This window comes from Amblyraja radiata, chromosome 3, assembly GCF_010909765.2.
Source record: "Amblyraja radiata isolate CabotCenter1 chromosome 3, sAmbRad1.1.pri, whole genome shotgun sequence".
In the NCBI taxonomy this organism is placed as follows: domain Eukaryota; kingdom Metazoa; phylum Chordata; class Chondrichthyes; order Rajiformes; family Rajidae; genus Amblyraja; species Amblyraja radiata.
The window spans coordinates 76,434,699-76,447,489 of NC_045958.1; positions in this window are offsets into that span (position 1 = coordinate 76,434,699).

The following is a 12,791-nucleotide window of genomic DNA, read 5'->3' on the forward strand; positions in this document are numbered from 1 at the left end:
CGGCCTCGCTCGGGTCGACGCCTTCCCGCTGCCTGGAAATTGCCCCTAAAGTTTAGTTTAGTTCAGAGAAGTAACGTGGAAACAAGCCCATCAGCCCACAGAGTTCGTGCTGACCAGCGATCCCTGTACACTAGCACTATCCCACACACCAGGGACGGTTTTACAATTTTTACCAAAGCCAAATTAACCTACAAACCTGTACATCTTTGGAGTGTGGGAGGAAACCAGAGCACCAGGAGAAAATCCACGCTGTCGGAGGGAGAAGGTACAAACTCCGTACAGACAAACCCACAGTAAGGATCGAATCCGGTCCCTGGCGCCGTAAGGCAGTAACTCTACCACTGTGCCGCCCCAACTGCACTTGTTCACACAATTTTTTTCCAGAGGACTTTCAGCTGATTAACAATACCACTGATCATAGGGAAGAAATGTGAGAATTTTACTTCGGAGTCACGTGAGTGACTACGTGAAGAACCCGCCAGGACGCATGCTGTCATAGCGCTTCACGCATTGCGAAACGACAGGCGGGGTGGAGCGTTCCCCCGCAGCGGTAAATTTAAAACCGAGACCGACAGGTAAGTGAATTACTCTGCGGTCGTTTTGTTTTCCCGTGCTGTATTACAGGGGGAAAACTATGGACAAAACGAAGAAGTCCACAAGGGCTGCGATAAAGCTGGCTGGGGAGGACCGCGGAGTTGCGGGCAGCCAGCAGCGGCCGACTGCACCAGAATCGCCTATAGTGCGATCAGCTGTGCCCGACTTGGCACCTGCGCCGGCCAGATCAACACCACAGCCGGGCGGGAAGGCCAAACGGAAGACCGACAGGGCCGTTGACTCAGACGAGTCGGACTACGAGGGAATGCCGCGGGCGGCTTGCGACCGTGATCGCTTGGGCCGCATGGAGCGGCTTATGGAGCAGGTGCTCCACCGTGACAGACTCCGGGAGATGGAGTCTAGTCACCATGGGTCTTATAATATACCCATGGCAGCACCTTATCCAGGGCTGCATAATGCATCTCCCTCGACAGAGGGGAGCACTAGGAGCCAATTCTGGGCTGGCTCTGAAGAGGGGTTTGCTTAAGAAACAACTAGTGTGCAGGGGGTGCAAAAACAAGAAAACCTGCTGGAAATGGTGTCCAAATTTGCACAACCAGAGCAGACTGGACAGCCATTAGAACTAAAATTAGCATCTAGTATTGACTACCTCTCATTTAAACCACTACAAGAACAGGCTGTGATGGACACTACTGCCAAATATTTGGCACCGGTAAATTGTGTATCTCTCAACGTTCCCGTGGTGAACAGTTGCATTCTGGGATACATTGGAGCGGGAGTCAGAAGCCAGGAGGTCAAGCTTCAAAAAATCCTAAAACTATTGACTGCAGGGATCACAGCATTTGCCCGGTCAGTGGATGGAAAGGAGATGTCGGAACCACAGCAAGACGCTCTGGCATTATTCTGCAATACGCAGTACGAGATTAATAGTCTCAGGAAGAACACCATCCGCCCAGCCTTAAACCCCAAGTTTGCGGGGCTGTGCAAACCTGGAGGTACTAAACCACCAATATTACTATTTGGGGGCAACCTGTCAAAACAGGTAAAAGAGCTTGACGATGAAGCTAAAGCCGTCGGGCTCATAAAGACGGCAACGGGCAGGACCTCTTGCACACGGCGACAGCACCCCTACGCACCCACCAGCAGAGCAAGACACACAGAAGCTGGTGAAAGCTCAAGGGCCGGGCAAACAGGACAGAGGTCTTTTTTAGGCCATGGCCCAGACCGGCCTTCGTGGAAGATGCGCAAACCCCACACACCGGCGCCTCAACCTCTACGCCGACAGAACAGGAAGAAATAAACTTTCCACTGGTAACCATGGAGGTAGGTGGGTCTGGTTCCTTCCAAAAAACAGGAAGTGTAAATAATACACAAATTGGTGGTAGGTTACACTTTTTTTGGGAGGCATGGAGTGCAATAACTACTGACACTTATATCCTGCATAGTATTCAGGGATATACAATCGAATTTGTGCACAAAAACTATCCTCCGGCTCAGCATGTACCGAACCGAACGTTCGTGCTTTCACGACAAGAAAAACTGGAAGCTCATGCTGAACTGGAGAAGCTATATGCTAAGGGGGTCATTGAGAAAACCCAACACGACTCTCTGGAATTCGTGTCAAATATCTTTACAAAAAACAAAAAAGATGGTGGTTGCCACATTATTATAGATTTGACCAAACTGAATACATTTGTGCAGTATATTCATTTCAAAATGGAAACCTTTGTTACTGCCAAACAATTGATTTCCAAAGGCTACTTCATGGCTTGCATCGATTTAAAAGAAGCATACTATTCGGTGCCTATACGGAAGGATCACAGAAGTTATTTAAAGTTTAACTGGATGGGGCAGCACTGGCAGTATAGAGCACTACCTAATGGGTTAACATCCGCCCCCCAGATTATTTAATAAAATTTTAAAACCAGCCCTAGCGTTTCTTCGGAAACAAAAACATATGGTCATGGCTTACCTAGATGATATATTAATTGTGGGGAAAACTTAGGATTTAGCCAAAACAGCTGTATCAGCCACCAAACAATTGTTTGAGAAACGGGTTTATCACCCATCCAGTTAAATCTAAGCTGACACCTTCCACAACTATGGATTACTTAGGGTTCACCATTGACTCAGTTCACATGTCGGTGACTTTACCTAAGGACAAGGCAACAGACTTAACTGAGGCCTGCAACAACCTCATTGACATCAGTGAACCATCTATTCGACTGGTAGCAAGGGTAATTGGCAAAATTGTGGCTGCTTTTCTAGCCACACAGTTTGGACCTTTGCATTACCAAAATTTACAAAGGGCAAAGGTGCAAGCACTCAAAGTCAATACTGGTCATTTTGATAGGCCAATGAAGCTACCAACCAAAGCAATTTCGGAATTACAATGGTGGAGGGAAAACATTTGGCATTGTTCCAGCCCTATCATTGTCAGCAACCCTTCAGTGGTGCTACAAACTGATGCCAGTGCTCATGGTTGGGGTGCTACTAATTCCATCTCCAGTTGTGGAGGTAGATGGGATGCACAAGAGGCATCATTACTTCAGACACATGGCATAAACTACTTGGAAATGTTAGGTGCATTCTATAGGCTTAAATCATACTGTTCAGAAATGCATCACCTGCATGTTAGACTACAGATTGATAACACCACCGTGGTGGCATATATTAACTATATGGGTGGAATCAAATCGATATCATGTGATAATCTGGCTAACACAATCTGGCAATGGTGTATTCATAAAAATATTTGGATATCAGCTAGTTACCTACCAGGTAACCTCAATACAGTGGCAGACACCAGGTCACGAAAATTCAATGACAATATCGAATGGATGTTGGACCGCAAAGTGTTCGCTGATATTGTAGCACGATATGGAACACCAGATATCGATCTATTTGTATCTCGGCTTAATCACCAGTTGCCAAACTATGTTTCTTGGGAACCAGACCCTGGGGCAGCAGCGATGGATGCGTTCTCGCTGCATTGGGGGAAATTGTTTTTCTATGCATTCCCTCCTTTCTGCCTCATCAGTCGGGTCTTACGCAAAATACAACAAGACTCGGCGTCTGGTATTTTGGTAGTGCCCGATTGGCCTACTCAACCAAGGTTCCCTGTGATACTCGATATGGTTTTAGAACCATGCATCTCCGTTCCGAAACGACCAGATTTGTTGGTTCATCCCGTAACGGGGGAAAGCCATCCATGCCATAACAGGACAAATTTGTTGATTTGTAGAATCTAAAGAAACCACTTCTGGACCTGGGGCTGACGGACCGAACAATGAATATAATCACAGCGGCTCACAGGCAGTCCACCAAAAAACAATATCTGGTCTACATCAAGAAGTGGTAGATATATTCTAGGAACAACATCACTTACTGTACGGCGAACATTACGTCTGTTCTGGAATTCCTGGCTAGCCTCCACTATGGTGAGGGGCTCAGTTATAGTGCCATAAACTGCGCCAGAAGTGCCATTTCAGCGTATCTGTGGCAAGGATCAGAGTGTCATTCTGTCGGGACTCACCCCCTGGTAACTAAACTTATTATGGGAATTTTTAATATTAATCCCCCTAGGACCAGGTATTCCCAAATCTGGGATGTGAGTGTAGTCCTTACGCTACTGAGGAATTGGTCACCAGCAACAGCTCCCTGCAAAGACTAAATAGTCATGCTGATGGCATTGGTCTCAGCACAAAGAGTTTAGTCATTACATAAATTAAGGCTGGATAGTATGACCATTTCAATGAGCAAAATAACCTTTTACATCCACGAATTAGTTAAACAGATCATCAGGCCTCAAAATAGAATTCAGAGCTTACCCAATAGATGATCGTCTATGCATTATGACGCATTTATTACTATACATAGAGATCACTAAACAGCTCAGAGGCAATGAGATGGCATTACTGATCAGCCACAAACAGCCCCATAATAGGGTATCAGTACAAACTATTTCCAGATGGCTGAAACAGGTTTTGACGGCTGCTGGGGTGGATACTAACATATTCAAATCTCATTCCACCAGGGCTGCAGCTACATCGGCAGCTATGGAATTGGAGGTACCTATGGACCAAATCCTGGGGACAGCAGGATGGTCAAAAGAGAAAACTTTTCAACTATATTACAATAAACCAGTGGTCAAACCTGTGACATTTGCAGAATCTATTTTAAGTTCTGTATCATGATTTACCCCATAAGAAAGGGGCTATAATTTTGTTTGTTAATAAATTCATCGTGGTTTTTCAATGTCTGATTCATGTTTGAATACGTTAACACAATTCCTCCCTTAGTCAATTAAAGCAGACTCGCGTGACTCCGAAGTAAAATAGTAAGATTAAACGAGAACTTACCAGTTTGAAGTTTGATCTTTATTTTATGAGGAGTAACGTTGAGGGATTACGTGCCCTCCACGCCCACCCTCGATCGTAAAGTTCTACTGGTATCCTATTTCTCTAATCTTACTATGTTCAGTTCATTTACTGTTATCTGTGATTTCACACCGCTACTTTGAAGATTGACACGCATGCGTCCTGGCGGGTTCTTCACGTAATCCCTCAACGTTACTCCTCATAAAATAAAGATCAAACTTCAAACTGGTAAGTTCTCGTTTAATCTTACTATTTAGTTACAGATAAACACCCAGAAACCGAAAATAAAATAAAACATATCCGAGATTGTGATTAGTAAGAATCAGATAGAATATCTCGTTTTTTACGTTACTACTCTACACCAATGTCTGATAGAAATTGACATTTATGTTGAGCAGTGAATAATAGAAAATAAATCACAGAAGTTAGTTCCATACACATATGGGGCTGTTGAGGGATTTTCAATTAAGTAGTGCATAACGTAAACGTGGACAATAAAGCAAAGGTCTCAAACTTTCCCATCCAATGATAATGGGAAGGTTTTTTTTGTGGAAATGTGACTAATTTCTATATGATGTGATAATTATCATTTTCATGATCTTTAGCCACTTCATTTCTGCACTCAGATGGGGAAGGTTTCATTGTGCACTCATTCTTTGTTATCCAGGAAGGATCACGGCTCTGACTTCTAGTATATACGAAAAAAGTGGATAGCACTAAGGTCCTCTCCATAGTCAATACAACCGCAAGTAAGCATAAATAGCAGTATTAAAATGCATGTGCATCAATATGTTTCAATATTTAGAAATAAATTAGTTTAGCTAATGCAATGCTTTCAATGAAGCTGACCGGTGATTGGTTTTGAAGTCGCAAGATGCAGCCATGTTAAGACATAATTCTTTAGACTTTACTTTAGATACAGCACGGAAACGGACCCTTTGCTCTACACCAACTAGCGATCACCCCATACAGTAACACTACCTTACATACTAGGGACGATTTACAATTTACAGAAGCCAATTAACCCACAAACCTGTATGTCTTTGGAGTGTGGGAGGAAACCGGAGCACTCAGAGAAAACCCACATGGTCACAGGGAGAACGTACAAACTCCATACAGACGGCACCTATAGTCAGGATCGAACCCGGGTTTCTGGTGCTCTAAGGCAGTGACTACCGCTGCGCCACCATGAGGCCATTCTCTCCAGGGTACAGGTGAGATTCAGTATAGAGCGGGTAAAAGAGGAGAAGAAGTTGCTTTATTGATTAAGAAGAACATTGTGGCAGTAGTCCAAGATGAAATGGCTGCAGGATTGTCCATCAATAGACAATACATGCAGGCGTAGACCATTTGGCCCTTCGAGCCAGCACCACCATTCACTGTGATCATGGCTGATCATCCACAATCAGTACCCCGTTCTGGCCTTCTCTCCATATCCCTTGACTCCGCCATCTTTAAGAGCTCTATCAAACTCTTTCTTGAAAGCATCCAGAGAATCGGCCTCCACTGCCTTCTGAGGCAGAGAATTCCACAGATTCACCGTTCTCTGGGTAAAAAAGTTTTTCCTCATCTCCGTACTAAATGGCCTACCCCTTATTCTTAAACTGTGGCCCCTGGTTCTGCACTCTCCCAACATCGGGAACATGTTTCTTGCCTCTAGAGTGTCCAAACCCTTAATAATCTTATATGTTTCAATAAAATTCCCGCTTATCCTTCTAAATTCCAGTGTATACAAGCTCAGTCGCTCCATTCATTCAACATATGACAGTCCAGCCATTCCGGGAATTAACCTCGTGAATCTAAGCTGCACTCCCTCAATAGCAAGAATGTCCTTCATCAAATTTGGAGTCCAAAACTGCACACAATACGGGGCCCTGGTCTCACCACTGCAGAAGGATCTCTTTGCTCCTAAACTCAACTCCTCTTGTTATGAAGGCCAACATACCAATGGGTTTCTTCACTGCCTGCTGAACCTGCATGCTTACTTTAATTGACTGATGTACAAGGACACCCAGATCTCGTTGTACTTCCCCTTTGCCGAACTTGACACCATTCAGATAATAATCTGCCTTCCTGTTCTTGCCACCCAAGTGGATACAATTTACCCTGCATCCTCATAGCATCCTCCTCACAGTTCACATTGCCACCCAGCTGTGTGTCATCTGCAAATTTGCTAATGTTACTTTTAAACCCTTCATCTAAATCATTAATGTATATTGTAAATAGCTGCGATCCCAGCACCGAGCCTTGCGGTACCCCACTAGTCACTGCCTGCCATTCTGAAAGGGACCGGTTAATCCCTATTCTTTGTTTCTTGTCTGTCAACCAATTTTCTATCCATGTCAGTATCCCATCCCCAACACCATGTGCTCTAATTTTGCCCACTAATCACCTATGTGGGACCTTATCAAAGACTTTCTGAAAGTGCGGATACACTACATCTACTGGCTCTCCCTTGTTCATTTTCCCAGTTACATCCTAAAAAAATTCCGGAAGATTAGCCAAGCATGATTTCCCCTTCGTAAATCCATGCTGACTCGGACCAATCCTATTACTGCTATCCAAATGTGCCACATTTCATCTTTTATAATGAAGCAATATGAGTGGAGCTGAGAAATAAAGGTAGGTTGATCACCCAGTTGGGATAGTACAATAGATAAAAATTTTGACTGGAAGTAAACACAAATACACCCAATGATGTTCCAACAGTATTAAACCACGTTAATAAGTGCATTAAAAGGTTATAGGCTGAACTGGAGGGTGAGGTCACATGGGATCCCGAGAGAGCTAGCTAACTGGATAGGGAATTGGCTTTATGATGGTCGGGGAAGGTTGCCTTTTGGACTGGAGGCACGTGATGTCATGTGCCTCACGGATCGGTACTGTTATTTGACATCTATCTCAATGATTTGGATGAGAATATGCATAACATGATTTGTAAGTTTGTAAATTGCACGAAAATAGGTGGTATTGTAGACAGTGTAGATGGTTATCAAGAATTACAACAGGATCTTGATCGGCTGGGCAAGTTTGCTGAGAAATAGTAAATGTGTTTAATTCAGGGAAGTGTGTGGTATTGCATTTTGGAAAGTGAAACCAGGGCAGGACTTTCACTATGAACAAGGTCCCTGGGGAGGGATGTAGGAGTACAATTACATAGTTCTCTGAATGCGTCATCGATGCAGGCACTGCCTTGTTCTGTACCTTCCCATATCTCCAGTGTCCCTCTCCCTGACTCTTAGTCTGATGAAGGGTCTCGACCCGAAACGTCACCTAGTCCTTTTCTCCAGAGATGCTGCCTGAACCGCTGAGTTACTCCAGCATTTTGTGTCCATTTGCTTCTTTGTGCTTTACTTAAGATGTTTTTAGAAAGGCGCATGGATATGCAGTGAATGGAGTGATAGATCTCATGTGCAGGCAGATGAGCTTAGATCATCTTGGCGTCACATTTGGCAAGAACCTTGTGGGTCAAAGGGCCTTTTCTTGTGCTTTTCTGTATAAGAAGGAACTGCAGATGCTGGTTTACACTGAAGATAGACACAAAATGCTGGAGTAACACAGCGAGTCAGGCAGCATCTCTGGGGGAAAGGAATAGGTAACGTTTGGGTTGCAACCCTTCATCAGACAGAATCGGTGATGTTTCGGGTCGAGACCCAAAACATCACCTATTCCTTTTCTCCAGTAGATGCTACCTGACCCGCTGAGTTACTCCAGCACTTTGTGTATATCTCTGAATGAGGTGTCACAGATAGATAGATAGATAGAGTGGTGCAAAAGGCTTTTAGTATGTTGGCCTTCATTAGTCAGGTGATGTGTATAGAAGTTGGGACGTTATGTTACAGTTGTACAAGATGTGGGTGAAGCGGTACTTGGAGTATTGTGGTCATTTTTGGTCACCCTGCTATAGTATAGATGCCATTAAGTTGGAAAGATTGCAGAGCAGATTTACGAGGATGTTGCCAGAACTCAAAGGCCTGAGCTACAATATAGGGAGGGATTGGTCAGGCTTGGACTTTATTCCTTGGAGCATAGGAGGCTGGGGGTTATCTTGCAGAGGTGTACAAAATCATGAGGGGAATAGATTGGGTAATGCACAATCTTTTTCCCAGGGTTGGTGAATCAAGAACTAGAGGGCATAGGGTTAAGGTGAGAAAAAATGAATAGGAAACAGAGCAGTGAAGATTGTGAGAACACTTGGTAGAGGTATTTAGAATATCTTACTTTTTAACAACACATAAGGATCCATGAGGCTTATCAGGTCCACGTATGTAGATCCTAGAGTAAAGGTAATGAGAATTTATTAACATTTGTTGGTCAAGAACCATGAGACAAAGAAAGTAATTCTCAGAATAAAAGGACGTACCTTTAGAAATTAGATGAGGAGTTTCTTGAATCAGAGGGTGGTGAATCTGTGGAATTCATTGCCACTGACAGCTGTGGAGGTCAAGTCATTAGATATTTTTAAAGCGGAGATTGACAGGTTCTTGATCAGTAAGGGTATCAAAGGTTATGGGGAGAAGGCAGGAGAATGGGGTTGAGAGGGAAAGATACTGTAGATCAGCTATGATTGAATGGTGGGGTAGACTCAATGGGCTGTGTAGCCTCATTCTGCTCCTGTGACTTATGAGCTTAGGACCGAATTAGCAGAAGAAACAAATAATATGAACTTTTCAACACAGTGAGTGTTTAAGTGGTGGAATATTTTGCCAGGCATGTTCATAGAGGCAAATTCATTTGTAGTGTACTTTGGCATAGAGCTGGTACAGACTTAATGGTTCAAATGCTCTCCTGTGCTGTACCTGCTGAACAGTCATCAAAACACTGACAGAATGTTCTGTGCCTCAAGGTTCTTTACCCCATAAAACAATCATATGAATGGAGGGTGCAGGCAAGTACAACCACACCCTCAAACTAAAGCCCCTGTCCCACTTTCACGATCTAATTGGCGACCTCTGCTGAGTTTGCCCTTGACTCATACTCGCAGCATGGTCGCCACAAGGTCGTAGGAGGCCTTCGAAACTCTTCCTCATGCGCGTGAGTGGTCTCCGCGTACTCGTGGCCTCAAGTAGGTTGCGGCATTTTTTCCAGCCTGATAAAAAATGTCCACGAGTAAAAACAGGTCGGCATGGAAACAATTGATACTTTTTACTCGTCGGTAGGTCGTAGGTAGGTCATGTAGGTAGTCGTAGGTAGTCGTAGGTCGGTAACTGGCCCGAGAGAAAAAATGAAAACATGTCATCATTTTATCATATGATCATTTGCCAATCGTAGCTAGTCGTAGTTGGTCTTAGGTGTGGAAGACTGAGGTCGACGGGGGTCTTAGGAGGTCATAGACATAGTCGTAGGAGGCCTTTTACTTCGGCGAGTCCACACGACCTTGACTATTTTTTCAACTGGTCTAGGGTCTTCTAAACTCGTGGATTAGGTCATCCAAGTGGGACAGGCCCATAAAGAAACTGGCAGCAGGCCTAGTTTCTCTGACTCGGACATGTTAAAATGGTTACCCAAAAATTCTTCCTCACTTGACAGCATTGAACACTGTACAAGCAAAGGCTTGTGGGTTTCACCTTTCCTTGATAATTGTTGCTGGGTTTGAAGTTCTTTTCATACTTTTTATTCATTTGTTCTTTGTACCTTTCCATATCTCTAGTTTCCCTCTCCCCTGACACTCAGTCTGAAGAATGGTCCTGACCCAAAAGGTCACCTATTCATTTTCTCCAGTGATGCTGCCTGAACTGCTGAGTTGCTTCAACATTTTGTGTCTATCTTCGGTGTAAACCAGCAACTGCAGTTCCTTCCTACACTGTACAAGCAGCGTCAGTGGGGTGGGAGATTGCAACCTTCACGTGGTCCACCCTGTTTCGACTAATGCAATCAACCCGACGTGCACAAACAAGATCAAATAGAACAAGTTGACCTACATCTTTAGGCTGTGCACGCCATACGTAAGAAGAATAAACAGAGTCAGCTTATTGTACCCCGCACTCAATGCTCACTATTCACTGGATGCATCAAAGGCTATAGGGCCAGACGCATTATCCAGCTGTAATGCTGAAGTGTAGTGTTTCAGAACAAGCTGCGCCTCCAGCCAAGATATTCCATTATTACAACTTCATTTTCAACCTGACGAAAAAGAAAATGGCTCTGTTCTGATCTTTCCACAAAATGGAAGACAAATCAAATGTGGCTCATTACAGTGCAATCAGTCTGCTTTCAGTCTTGGGATCATTGAGTCATTGAGTCAGATAGCACAGAAACACATCCATTGGCCTAACTTGCCTGTGCTGACCAAAATAACCCTATTGCTGTCATTTGGTCCATATCCCTCTAAAACAGTTCTCTCCATGCACCTGTCTAAATGCCCTTTAAATGTTGGAATGGAACCCACATCAATTACTTCCTCAAGCAGATCGTTCCATATACCCATGACCCTCTGTGTGAAAACGTTTCCTTTCAGGTCCCTATTAAATTTTTTTCACTTTCACTTTAAACCTATGCCGTTCAGTTCTTGATTCCCTTAGTCCTTGGCCAGAGGCTTAAGGTATGAAAAGAATGTGACCTGCTGTACATTATCTATCTGTGACAGAATGAGTAGGAATGGCCATCAGCAAAGTGTAGGCAATGTTGTTAACAGTTATCAAACAGCATTTACTCCTCAATAACCAGCTCACTGATGCTCGATTTAAATTTTGCCAGGACCATTTGGCACCAGACCCATCACAACATTAATCTAAACATGCCTTAAACATCAAGGCAGCATTTTTCTGAGTGTGACATCAAGAAACCCAGACAACACTTACCAATGGACTTCAAAGAGCTAATGCTACAGTAAAAAAAAGCACAAAATGCTGCGGGTCAGGTAGTATCTCTGGAGAACATGAATAGGTGACGTTTTGGGTCAGGACCTTTCTTCAGACTCTTCTCTTTTGATGGTACACAAAAATGCTGGAGAAACTCAGCGGTTGCAGCAGCATCTATGGAGCGAAGGAAATAGGCAACGTTTCGGGCCGAAACCCTTCTTCAGACCGGCAACGTTTCGGGCCGAAACCCCTCTTCTCTTTTGATCTTGTACCTACTGTCTTCTGGTAATACTGTGGTGTTTCCAGTCATCCCTGAAAAAAAAAACCCCCATTCATTTCAAGGGGACTAGATGATACTAGCAAGGATGTAATGCTGAAGCTTTGTCAAACACTGGTGAGGCAACATTTGGAACATTGTGAGCAGTTTTGGGTCCCAGATTTGAGGGAGGGTGTGCTGACTTTAAAGAGGGTCCGGAGAAGGTTTACGAGAAAACCCGCTAAATAGATTGCCCGTCGGAAACCAGCATCATTGCATCACTAATGTTTTCAATGATTTAATAGCAATAATAATAATAATAATAATAGAGTTGACATGGAAAGGATGTTTCCAGTAATGGGAGAGTCTGGAACCTGAGGGCATAACCTCCGAATAAATGGACGATCCTTCAGAATGGAGATGAGGAGGAATTTCTTTAGTCAGAGAGTGGTGAATCTGTGGAATTCATTGCCACAGACAGCTGCGGAGGCCAAGTTGTTGGGCTTTTTTAAAGCAGAGATTGATAGGTTCTTGATCAGTATGGGGAGAAGGCAGGAGAATGGGGTTGAGAGAGAAAGATGATCAGCCATGATTGAATGGTGGAGTAGACTCAATGAGCTGCATGGTCTCATTCCGTTCCTATGACAAGCGTATGACTGAATTGGCAGAAGAAAATAAATTAACATGGGATTTTTAACACGGTGAGTGGTTAAGGGATGGAATATTTTTCCAGGGATGTTTTCTAGAGGCAGATCCAACTGTAGTGTGCTTTGGCATAGAGCTGGCACAGACTTAATGGGT